The sequence below is a fragment of the Triturus cristatus genome, chromosome 9 (assembly GCF_964204655.1).
Source record: "Triturus cristatus chromosome 9, aTriCri1.1, whole genome shotgun sequence".
In the NCBI taxonomy this organism is placed as follows: Eukaryota; Metazoa; Chordata; class Amphibia; order Caudata; family Salamandridae; genus Triturus; species Triturus cristatus.
This window is the reverse complement of record NC_140592.1, coordinates 344,288,579-344,301,346: the sequence shown is the minus strand read 5'-3', so window position 1 is coordinate 344,301,346 and position 12,768 is coordinate 344,288,579.

The window sequence follows — 12,768 nt, the reverse complement described above, 5'->3', positions numbered from 1 at the left end:
CACGGATACCTTGACATCCTCAGGAAATTCCTGAGATAAGATAAATGTGAGGGTTTTGTCCTGGAAGGCAGAGGCAGGGAGGATAGAAGGAGGTTCCGTTGATTCGTCCATGCTGGGTTCGGTGGGTTCCTCCCGTCAGGATAGCGCGTCTGCTTTAGCATTCTGAGGCCCGGGTCGATATTTAATGATAAAATCATAGTCGGAGAAAAACAGAGACCATTGTAGCCGGCGTGGAGTCAGGGCTCTAGCGGTTTTCAGGAACAGAAGGTTCTGATGATCCGTGTATATCTTGATAGTGTGATGTGCTCCTAGGAGTTAATGCCTCCATTCTTCGCAGGCCCGTTTGATAGCCAACAGCTCTTTGTCAGGGATAGAATAATTCACCTCGCAAAGGGTGAGTTTCTTCGAGTAGAAAGCGACAGGATGTAACTGTCCTGTATCCGGATGTCGTTGAGACAACACCCCTCCCAGGGCGTACTGAGATGCGTCCGTTTCTACCACAAAAGACAAGCGGGAATCCAGATGATGCAAGATGGGAGCCTGAGTAAACCATTTCTTCAGATCCTCGAATGCTTGGTCTGCTTCCTTATTCCAAAGGAACGGGGTGTTTTTTCGTAACAGACTAGAAATGGGGTGGATTATTTTAGAAAAGTCTTTGATAAACCGTCTGTAATAATTAGCAAACCCCAGAAAGCTCTGTACGGATTTTACATGATGAGGTGCCTTCCATTGTGTTATTTCCTCAACCTTGCCCATATCCATTTGAAAGCCTTGAGCGTAGATGACATAACCCAGGAAGGCGACTTCCTCCACATGGAACAGGCATTTCTCCAATTTAGTGTACCACAAGTGCATTCAAAGCCAATCTCGAACGGCTTTCACGTGGGTAACATGTTCTTGGAGGTTTGCCGAATAGGCAAGAATGTCATCGATATAGACAATACAAATAGAATCCAATAGCCCTCATAGTACCTCGTCCATAAAGTACTGAAATGCCGCAAGGGCGTTGCACAACCCGAAAGGCATCACTTGGTAGTCATAGAGCCCGAATTTGGTTCGGAAGGCCGTCTTCCACTCGTCCCCCGTCTTGACTCGTACCAGGTGATAGGCACCACGCAGGTCTAACTTGGTGAAGATCCTTGCACCTTTCAGTTGATCCAGCAGCACTGGTATGAGGGTATGAGGGGCAACGGGTATCTGTTTTTTATGGTGACCTTGTTGATCGCCCTGTAGTCTATGCATGTTCTTAGTTCATCACAGTCCTTCTTGGAGATTAAAAAAGAGGGGATGAGGCCGGTGATGTAGAATGTCGGATAAAGCCGGATGCAAGGTTCTCTTCCAGGTAGTTCTTGAGGTAGTGTGTCTCAGGTTCAGTAAGGGCGTAAACCCTACTACAAGGAATGTCAGCTCCCGGGATGAGATCAATACAGCAATCGTATGGCCTATGGGGTGGTAGCTGGGTTGCTTTTTGTTTGTCGAAGACCGGCTAGTAGTCACTATACACATCCGGTAACATGGTGGAGCAGCAATACCCGAAGCCTCCACATCCTGCGGCGAGCAGCCCGGCCTGAGTATCGGCGGTATCTTCTTGGCGCATGGATTGCTTGGTACAATGCTCCTTACAGAATGCCGACGTTAATGTTACGGTGCGTTCTGCCCACCGTATAACAGGGTCATGCAGAGTCAACCAAGGCATGCCTAGGATGAGTCGAAAATCAGGAGCATCGATGAGGTCGAATTGTATGGTCTCGTAATGGTCCTCATCTACTTGCATGGTCAGAGGAACAGTGTGGTATGTGACGGGTCCAGATGTCAGCGTCTTCCCATCTACAGCTTTCACGGTTTCAGGGGTTTTCTTATGTTCAGATGGAACTCCAATGTTCCAAGCGTAGTTTTGGTCTATGAAATTTCCAGTGACCCCGGAATCCAACAAGGCGGATACGCTAACGGGATTGGCAGTGGTAATCCATAGAGTAATACCCACGTTCATGTGGGCTACGGATATTTGAATGGTGTTAGCCAAAACTGAAGGGATCGTACCTGACCCTGACACAAGGTGGAGATCCCGTCCTGACTTGGGCTTTTCAGTTTTCCGTCCTCTGTTGGGTAGTTGCTGGTGTCCTGGGGGTACTGCCCCTTTCGGGTACCTTAGCCCGAGCTCGACACTCTCTAATGAAATGTCCACCTTTTCCACAGTAAAGACATAGCTTTTGTTGTCGTCTTTTTTCTTTTTCCTCACTGGTAAGTGGGCCTCGGATCCCACCGATTTGCATAGGTTCAGACCCATCTTGAGTCTTGGGTTGTTCTTTGAGGGTTGGCCGGAGTTTGGGGAAAGCAAAACGTGATTCTCCTCTGTGTTTGTCCCCTTTTCTTTCTTGCAACCGATGGTCAAGTTGCCCAGTGAGATCAATCAACTCCTCAAAAGTCTGAGGTAGCTGTACTACTTGGGCGAAAACGTCCTTCAGCTCGCCACATAGTCCCTGATAGAAAAGAGTCGTACGTTTCTCGTGTGGCCAGTCGGTTTCTACCAGGAGGCGATTGAAGGTAGTGATATATGTCAGTAAGTCCTGTGACCCCTGCCGAAGCCTGATCAGTTCTCGGTCCAAGGACAGCATATGGGTTTGTCTGTCAAACAACTTCCTCATCTCCACACAGAAGTCCTTGAAGTTGTGTAGCACCGGATCATTTCACTCCATCAAGGGAATGGTCCAACTAGCGGCGTTTCCCCCCATGTATGACATCATGAAGGATGTTTTCGATGCGTCGTTTTGAAACACTGCTGGTCTACAGAGGAAGTGGAGCCGGCTTTGATTGAGGAAGGTTTCGAACTTCTTCGGATCCCCGTAGAAGCATTCAGTAGGTGCCAAAGGAATACCAGGGTTTTGTATCACATGGACTGTGGGGGCAGCACCTACGGAAGGAGGGGTTGCTACGGGCGTAGAAAAGAAACCTGTACCCTGTGCACCACCCCCTGAGGCTGATGCAGGTGGGGCAAGCGTCCACTCCTTAATATAGGATCGCTTCCCAGTGTTGGAAGATCTACCATTTCTAGAGAGGCCTGCTACCTCCCTACGTAAGGTTCCCATCTCATGTCGTAACTCCTGGGTTTCTTGATGTGAGGTTTATACCTCCTGCTGGAGAGACGATAGGCTCTCCAACAGCGAGGCCAAAACCACACTAGTATCCATCGTCCAGGCTGGCAGCAGCCGTGGGCTTAAAAACCTGTTGCGACGTCAGTAGCTCTGGATAATAAAGCAGCCACTAACCTCGGAAGATCGCCAGCAGGAACGATGATGAGCAGAAAGGCCCCCCCCTACTCCCCTGGGCGCAACCCCACACAGAGTGATAACCACACTACTATGCACAAATGCACCCCGGGGAAATGGGAAGTTGGATAAAATAAAAAACACTGCAGGTCAAATGGTACCTCCTAGTCTTGCTTCTGTTTCAGGGTTCAGCACAGAAGCATGCGGAGTTCCATAGGTGTGTAACGAAGTATAAGAAACAAAACAAGAAGTGTGGTAGTGAGTAAAGGCATATAAAAGACCAATCACAGCACACACAAGTGAAAACTCGAACCACCTACTCACACAAGACAGCAGTGCACACAGAGCAAAGGTAAAGGCTCGAGCCTAGCTTGTACCCAGCCGGCAGCCTCTTCTTAGTTTTACCAGGGTCTTGAAAAATACCGTACTGGCCCCATAGGCTGGAAGCTCCTGCTTCACAGGAATCCCCAAACCGCTGTTACTTCACAGCGCCGGGGCTGTCAATGCGACGAAATGCGAACCAAATCCAAAAAGGTCAAAAGAACAGAAAACGGGGATCAGGAAGAGCGCTCCTGTGCGGCTTTCCTTCCCCGCACGCCTAAATACCTGAAATAATCCAAGCGCGGTTTCGCCCTCACAGCCTGAAGAACTGGGTAACGCGTCCGGATGCCCTCGCAGCACGAGGTGGAAGAATGAGGCCAGATTCCACTCCCCCGATGCTCTACACGAATGGCGTTCAAGAAACCGGTGCTCCAGCGGGGAACACCATCCGCATACGGGACACTGCAGGCAATAGCTGGAAAGTTTGTCAAGCCTTGTTCTGGAGAAAGGGAGGCGCTTTGTATGGGGGAAATCGGGCGGTAACGCCAGATTCGACTTCCGGTTTGATATCCGAAAGGCTTCTGGGACATGTAGTTCCTCATGCTCCATTCGCCCCCTAGTGGTATGTTACATGCTGCACATCCACACCTATTCTTACTTTCACTGGGATAGGAAGGGGGAATTGACCTGTATGAACTGCGCCCTCGCGCCTGGACAGTGATCGCGACACGGGGGATCTTCACTGACAAGGAACCCCGCCTCCTGTCTAGTGATCCAATTGTTATTTAGGGCCTCTTCCACCATGTTTTTGATTTTTATCATGAGTAGACCTGTCGGGTCATTCCGGTGTATAGCATAGCTGACCGTGTCAGAGAGGAGTCTTTTACATTCTTCTTGATACATCTCCTGGTCCATAACGACAATGGCTCCCCCTTTGTCTGCAGGCTTGATGACAAGATCGTAGTTATTTTTCAAGCCCCGGAGTGCTCTAGATTCTGGAACCCTTTGGTGGTTAGAAAGTTAATTTCCTCAACCTCCTTAAGTACAGCTTCTTCAAAGGCTTGTACCTGACAGGAAATACTTTGGGTAGGTGGTTGGAAGGTTGACTTCTTCCTCAATCCTGTGGACCTCTTTTCTTCAGTGTCATCTTTGGTATCTCCGGAGTGGTCGCGGAGCTTGATTTTTCAAAAAAACTGGGCCAGTTCAGTATTGAGGACAAAGGGTCGTTGTTGGGTGTAGGGATGAATCCAAGTCCTTTAGAAAGGATAGTTCTGTCGTCGGTTGTGAGCGTGTGTCTACTGAAATTAACAATGTTTGTTATTCCCTGCTCATTGAGGGCATGTTCGCCCTCCCTTTGCTCCTGGTTACCACTGTGTTGGGAGGTTGGTCTTCCCACTGTACCCTTGTATTTCTTCTTTTTTGTCAGCCTCTCCCTCTGCCACCGCCTCTGTATAAAAAAGGCTGAGGACCTTGTGGGAAGCCAAAGCCTGGTGGAAAACATGGTTGTTGCCAATATCCAAATGGTGGTAGTGATGGTTGTGCCATGGGTTGGCGATAGCCTTATTGTCTGCCCTGTTGTGGCCATGAACCCTCGACACTGCTACTGTCGCTCCTCTCCTCTCCCAAACTGAATGTCCAATTCAGGGAGGGGGTCTGAATCGTTGTTCTTCCCTGCTTGTTGTTGTACGGGTTTGTCATAATGTTCATCACTGTTTCTGTGCTGAATTTTTGCACGTCCTTTTTGAGTTTCGTCAATTTCGATTGTGTAAGATATTCTTTATACTTGGAATGGTCATTGTTGATTTCCTCGAGTTTCTTCTTAAAGACCGATAGCTGCACTGATAACTTCACAGTGGTCACTACACTAGGAGCAGCTCTTGTTGTGGTTAACATATTAACACCACCAGTCTGTTTTTCCCATATCAACTGACGGAACAGCAGATACTCATGGCACAAAAGGCTATACATTGAAAACTAGAGGACTTACTGTTGTGGAGACACCATCCGCAGATTGGATAATCCATGGGTATATTTAATTATTTATTTGTGAGTTTTATACAGCGTGAACTTGAACCAAAGGTATCAGAGCGCTTTACAGAGTAAGTACAACAATAACATAGAGTACATAGAGCGTAAATAAAAATATAAAGTAAGGGTAAAAAAAAGTAAATGGTGTACAGTGGGATATGTAAACAAGATAGCAGCATGAACCCGAAATTGTAAAAGATATGACAATGAAGATACATAGCCACATTGTATAAAAGAAGAATCCAAATGTCTGTAGAATAAATGAACGCAGAAAATTCAGAGGTCGTTATGGTAGGGAGTCGCCTGGGAGGGGGAGTAGGGTACAGGAAATTCCCTGAGGTACTGAACGGACGTGACATCTTGACACTTACGTTCATGACATCAGTAACATGAGGTACATAGAGACAAAATAAAAATATATAATAACGGAAGAAAGAAAGAATAAACAATAAAGAGTGGGATGTGTAAACAGAATAGCAGCGGTACTGGAATTACAAAGGTGCAAATAACCATACATAGCGACAATAAATCAAAGAAGAGTCCGTTAAACATTGTACATGACATTTCTGAGGTAGTTGAGAAAAGGGAGAAGCTAGGGTGGGTAGAGTAGATGCACAGTTTTCCTCAAGGAAGTGAAACATAAAAAATGGTTAGGCGTGAAGTGTGACTTAGTTTCAAGACTCAGCATGTTACAGCGTGACAAAAGGCAGCAGGCAAAAGGAGGGCGGGGTCTAAACAGGGAACGGGAGCATGGCCAGGTCCTCAGTGAGAGAGGATTTGTTGGATAGAAAAGCTTTTACTTCTTTGCTGAAGAAGGATGTGGCTGGCTGGCACCTGTTCTCAGTGGTGAGAGAGCTCCAGATATTTGATGCCTTGCCAGAGAAGGATCAGTAGTAGGTTTTCTTTTTCTTGCATTTTTGTGGCTTGAATAGTAGGGATCTCATACTTCTGAAAAATCTGATTCCACTCGATAGGGTTAGTTTCTGGGACAGGTAGGAGGGGGTGTTATGGTGCATGTAAGGAATCTGAAGGGAAGACCGGAAACGCGATGAAACCGGGCAGAACACGTACCTGACAGGAAAATCGGTCAGTGGTCTAGCGGCTCTAGAGAGGAGGGCGGATGCGGCACTGACGTCATCCACAGGGGACGAACAAAGAGAGGGAGATCCAGAGGGGAAGAACGCCAACCAGGGAAGGAGCGGAGCGGAGGAATCCAGGACGGAGGCAGAGGAGCGAGAAGAAGTGAGTGGAGTGACGGAGGAGTTCGAGGAAGCAGGAGACAGCAGACACGAGAGCAGAAGTGCCGCGGATACCACGAACAAACCCGGCGGCCCAGAGGAGAGGGAGGACGCCCCGGGTCCTTACGCCACGGCCCAGAGCAAGGGTCGTGGCTCCAGGCGACTACCCTTAGGAGGGGCACTCTGGTGGGGGTGGTGGGAAGGTGTTGGGTCACAAGACACATTATCGGGCTAGAATGATAACCGGACCCACCCTACTGCACCTTATTCCTTTCCTCACACTACGGCTGGTGACGGTGACACATAGCATAGAAAATCAAGATGCTTTGATACTAAAGAATGTTTATTGTTTATTGTCCCCTCTCTTTTTACCTCTGAATGCCCTAAGAAGATGTAGCAGGAATGACCCGACCAGAACCCAAGACCTGAGAAGCCTGAGAGGAAAGCCAAGAAGAACCCCTCTATAAAAACCCTTATTTCATTTACTTTGTTATATACCTGACACAAAAGGACCGTTTCTTTTGTTTTGTTTAAAGACAATTTAAACCTTATGGGACTGAGATACCAAAGAGTCCGTAAACCAGTGTCACATAAAAGAATAAACTCCCTGAAATCCCTATACAACATACGAGTGGTGTGTCCTTCTGCTACCCGCGTCCCCGTAACGCCTACAGTGTACTTTATGACTCATGCAAGCAATTTTGAAATGCATCCTAGCCTCGAAATGTAGCCAATTCAGAGCTCGAAGGTCAGGGGTGATGTGGTCACTTTTGTTTCAATCCCGTGATGAGCCTACCCACTGCATTAAGAGTGGCCTTAAGAGGAGCAAGTGAGGTTTTCGGGAGGCCCACAAGGATAGCACTGCCATAGTCAAGTTTCGATAGCACAAGTCCCTAAGTTGTGGTTGGGAGGTCAGCTGCGAGGAGGTAAGGTTTTAGTTTCCTAAGGATATGCAGCTGGTGGATGGCTCCTCTAGTGATAGCGCTGATGTCTTTTTGCATGGAAAGGTCCTTGTCTAAGGTAATACCTAGGGATTTGGCAGAGTCGATGATGTATAGAGTGCACTCCAAGGCAGAGAGAAGAGGGAGCCATCCTTTGACGTTGGAGGTGGGAGGTGCGATCAGTAGGAATTCAGTTTTAAGGGCATTGAGTTTGAGGTGATTGTGAGTCAGCCATTGTTGCTGTAATGTTAGGGTGTCGTTGAGGGTGTGGATTTCCTCAAGGGAGGTTATTCTCATTCCATTTCCAGTATTGTCTGCAACACCATCAAGTCGGCAGGTATGAAGCGTTAGGTAAAGGGTACGTACATGTTTATTGGGAATTGCCTTTCATGTATCAATGTCGAAATAGATGAGGCTGACATCTTTCTCAGCGGTTCCGACTGTGAGAACACTTTAAGTGGATCTCTAGTCTGCAAGGACATTCCACTTCATGGGGCTTGTAATGTGTCTGTGGCAAACCTGTTCTGGTATCAGAAAGGTTCTCAGGCGGCTGTGATTTGTCCAACTTTCAAATTGCTCTCTAATGGGAGCTATTTGATGCTTAACAGACAAGGCTGTTGTGGGATGAAACCCGACATTGCTTATCTGGTGATGGTAAATTCCATAGTTACTTGTTGTACTCAAGTTCTGTTTCCTCCTGCCTGCGCAGTTACGGAGGCAATGCTGTGGCCTTCGATAAGCATTTCCAACATACGGTTTGATGCTCTGAACAAACTGAAAGCCATGCTGTTTCAAAAAGATGTGACCTTAACATCCACTAAAGAGACGTTTGAACTCCAGGTTGCGAGGTCCTCTTCAGAGATACAGTTGTAACTTCATGCTAACTTCCCACTACATTTTGAGGAGCTGGTCTATCGTATTTTTAACATGTCTGATACGAGAAGAATAGCACACTTTTTAAGTCCATAAGCTCTAGGTTGGTCAGTACCTTCCAAACAGTTTTCGGGGTAATTCCATCTTTCATACACTCCGCAATCTGAAGCATTTTAGGAGGTCTTCTGCTTGTCCTGCTCCTAATTTCCGGGACAGTGATTTACATTTTTCTGCTCAGCTATTGATGTCTGAGTTCAAAATGACATGGAACAAGCTCTGCCACATGTGCTGTTGTGCCATGAATCCATGGTACATAGCTTCTGCACACCTCTGCTTCGGGAACTGAATGAGCATTGGTTCTTGTCTTTTTGGTCTGTCTGGCTGCACAACCTATATTCTGCTGTCTGCTGTGCACTTTCGCATGTGCCCTGGCTTTATGCTTCGGATTGTAATTGGCTGAGCCGTCGGACATTCATGTGGTGGTGGACCCCTTAAAGGCCCATTTATATAGTTGTCCCAAGCGCATTCCATTGCTACTGAATGCATTTTTCGAGCCGTCCTGCGATGCTTCAGCTCCAAGTGAAATGGATCTTGGCTCTGCGGACCATCTACAGGCTGTGGTTACCCCCTCAGCGACTGCTGTGGGGGCTGAATGGGAACACATTTGCTCCATTAACCTGCTTCGAGGTACTCCTCTGGGAACATCATCTGCGGTTGCTGGAACTAGAAATGTTTCGTCTACCACTCTGAACACATAAACAATTGGCCATTATGTTTGGTGGGAATCTTCTAATTTGGCCTGATTTTTACAAAATTACTTTAAAATTTCCTTCATTCTATATGTTTTAAGCGAATGGCTTTCTGTGTGCTTTGAGCTTCAAATATACATGATTGCCTTTTTTAAGTTTAGTTTTACATTGACTTTAGATCGTATGCCACTGTTTTTTTTATATAGCTTTTCTGAATTTTTAGGTCTCGCTGGCGTTGCAGCGCGAAGCGCTGCCGCTAACGAGAAACTATTGTTGCTGTGATGCCTCTCAAGGGAGACAGACTAGGGCACGAGCCGATTCTGGTCTGTGAACGCGCTTCACAGTGTGCCTGGACCAGAATCGGCTCGTGCCCAGGTCTGTCTGCCGGCAACAATAGTCTCGTTGGCAGCAGGTCCCTTTCACCCTCCCAAAATATCATTTCCTGTTTCCCTTGCACTCACTTGCTGTTGGTCTGCCCTTCTCCGGTGATGCTCTTCACCCCCTCCGCTGCTGCTTCCGCTGCCCCGGACCCTCCATGCTTCTTTCCTTGGGTTTGTTTTGTTGTCCTACCTGGCGGGTTACCGGAAAGCGCGTGACTCCCCCTGGTCACGTGTGACTCTACAGTCCAATTGCAAGACCCCGGCAGCAGGCGTGGGCCAATCACTAGCCGCCTGCTACATGGGCAGCCAATCATAGACAGACTGGGTGAGTGTTGCGCGCACGCCGTGGCGAGTCTTTCGCTCATGGCATCTCTTGCACGCGCTGTTTTCTACAGGGCCGCGGAGTAGGGGTCCGGCTGCATGTCCTGTAACTGGCGCTTCAGCTTCATCCGGAGAACGAGAGGACCATCACCCGCATGCCCAGCTAGATTCCTCACCGAGGCAGGTTATTTGTGCCTTTCTGCCCTATGCTCCTCTCGTCTTTTGTGCCCTTCTGTGCCACTCATTTTTGTGCCTTCTGTCCTCTGTTCCACTCGTTTCACTCTTGTTTTGTGCCTTTCTGTCCTCTGTTCCACTCGTTTCCCTCTTGTTTTGTGCCTTTCTGCCCTCTGCTCCTCTCGTTTTTTCTGCCCTCTGTTCCACTCGTTTTTTTGTGCCCTTCTGCCCTCTGTGCCACTCGTTTTTCCCTCGTGTTTTGTGCCTTTCTGCCCTCTGTTCCTCTCGTTTTTTTTGTGCCCCTCGTTTTTTCCCCCTTTTGTGCCCCTTTTGCCCTCTGTCCCACTCGTTTCCCCGCCGCTGTGGACCCCTTCCAACACTACATATTCACCAAAGGATTGTGTGTGTGTGGGTTGGTGTGTGGCTCTTTTGTGCCCTTCTGCCCTCTGTGCCACTCGTTTTTGTGCCTTTCTGCCCTCTGTGCCACTCGTTTTTCCCTCTTTTTTTTTGTGCATTTCTGTCCTCTGTTCTGTAATGATGCGCGCTGACTAAACAGGTCAGGCACTAGGACCGGCCTGAGTGGGGACCAGGGCGGGCGGAAAGGGAGGAGCAGAGGGCTAGGGACGGCAGTTAGCCGTTAGCCCTGGATGAGGAAGTATGGAATAAACGAAGCTGACCACCTATGCTCTGTGTCCGTGTCCTTGGTGTCCACAGGAACGCTACAACTGGCGACGAAGGGAGCTTCCACGTGTGCGTGAAGCTATCGAGGAAACAGCGCGACGACAGACGTGCCCACCGGGAGTCCACCCCGGCGGCGACAAAGTAGGAGCTCGCCCCACGTGTGGAGGCTGAAGCGTAAGACGTAACGAGCCTACCGGGAGCCCACCCCGGCGGCGACTGACCCAGAGCTGCTCGCCCTGCGTGTGGGGCTGGAGCGTGAGGCATAACGAGCCTACTGGGAGCCCACCCCGGCGGCGACTGACCCAGAGCCACTCGTGGCATCTAAAGAGCCTACCGGGAGCCCACCCCGGCGGCAACAGTGAACAGTGCCCAAAAGTAAAGAAAATAGCCCTACCTGGCATGGTAGCGGCGCCCAGAAGCGGAGCCCCGGTAAGTGACATCGAGCAAAATCAAGCGCGAACCAGCGCGGGTCTCCGGCCACTTGAAAAGCCAAAATCTCGCTGTACACGAGATTCTCGCGGCGGCCATCTTAAAATCAGGCACAAGATTTGCCCGATCCCTTGTCAGGAACCACCGGCGGCCATCTTTAAGTCAGGCGGATGAGCCAAACAGCAACAAGCATTGACAAATGAAACAGAAATAACAAACAAGCATTAGTAAATGCAATAGGAACAACGAACAAGCCTTGGTAAATGCAACGGAAGTAACAAACAAGCATTAGTAAATACAACAAGAACAACAAACAAGCATTGGTAAACGCAACAGAAGTAACAAACAAGTATTGGTAAAGACAAGAGAAGTAACAAACAAACATTGGTAAAAGCAACAGAAGAAAAAAACAAGCATTGGTAAAGACAAGAGAAGTAACAAACAAACATTGGTAAAAGCAACAGAAGCACCAAACAAGCATTGGTAAAGACAAGAGAAGTAACAAACAACCATTGGCAAATACAACAAGCACAACAAACAAGCACTGGTGAGTGCAACAGAGAGCGAACAAAGTGGGTAACAGCAACAAGAACTGAACAATGCCCGACCAAGCGCCCGCAAATATGTTTGGAGCCTCATTCCTGCGCTGCCCTGAGCCCCTCGTTCTTGAATCAAGCGGGGGCATGGGTCCGCGATGGCAAGAATGGATAGAAGATTTCGAGGACTTCATGAAAGCGTCCAAGGTGACAGACCGTGAAGAACAACTGTTTGCCCTCAAGAACCTGATTGGCAAGGAAGTCGGACGGATCATAAAAGAACTACCGGCTGAGTCCTCTGGTACCTATGACAAAGTTCGCGAAGCACTAGATAGCAAGTTCCTCCACAAACGGAACGTTGACTACGAGCGGTACACATTCAATCTGGCGGCGCAAGAGAAAGGTGAACAAATGGGGGTGTTCGTCACACGGCTGAGACGACTGGCGAGATACTGTTAATTTGACAATTTCTCAACTGAAGACGCCCTTCGGCTGAGAGTCATAGAAGGATGCCTCTCTGAACCACTACAACGCAAATTGCTCAAGAAAAGCTACTCGCTGGATGAGATAGAAGAGATGACGAGAGTAGAAGAGCAAGCAGACGAACATGCGAAGAAAATAGAAGCCGGGAAAGGTGAGAGACGAGAGCAAGCATTCAGGATGCAGTCTCGGCCTAGACATGGAAGATCACCACCACAGAGGCGTTCCTCCAGATCCAAGAGACAACACCACCAGTCAAGCAATGGACACAAAGGCAGACAACATCACAAGGAACGGTCAGACAGACACCTCAAATGTTACAGATGCGGCTACGACTTCCCACATACCGAC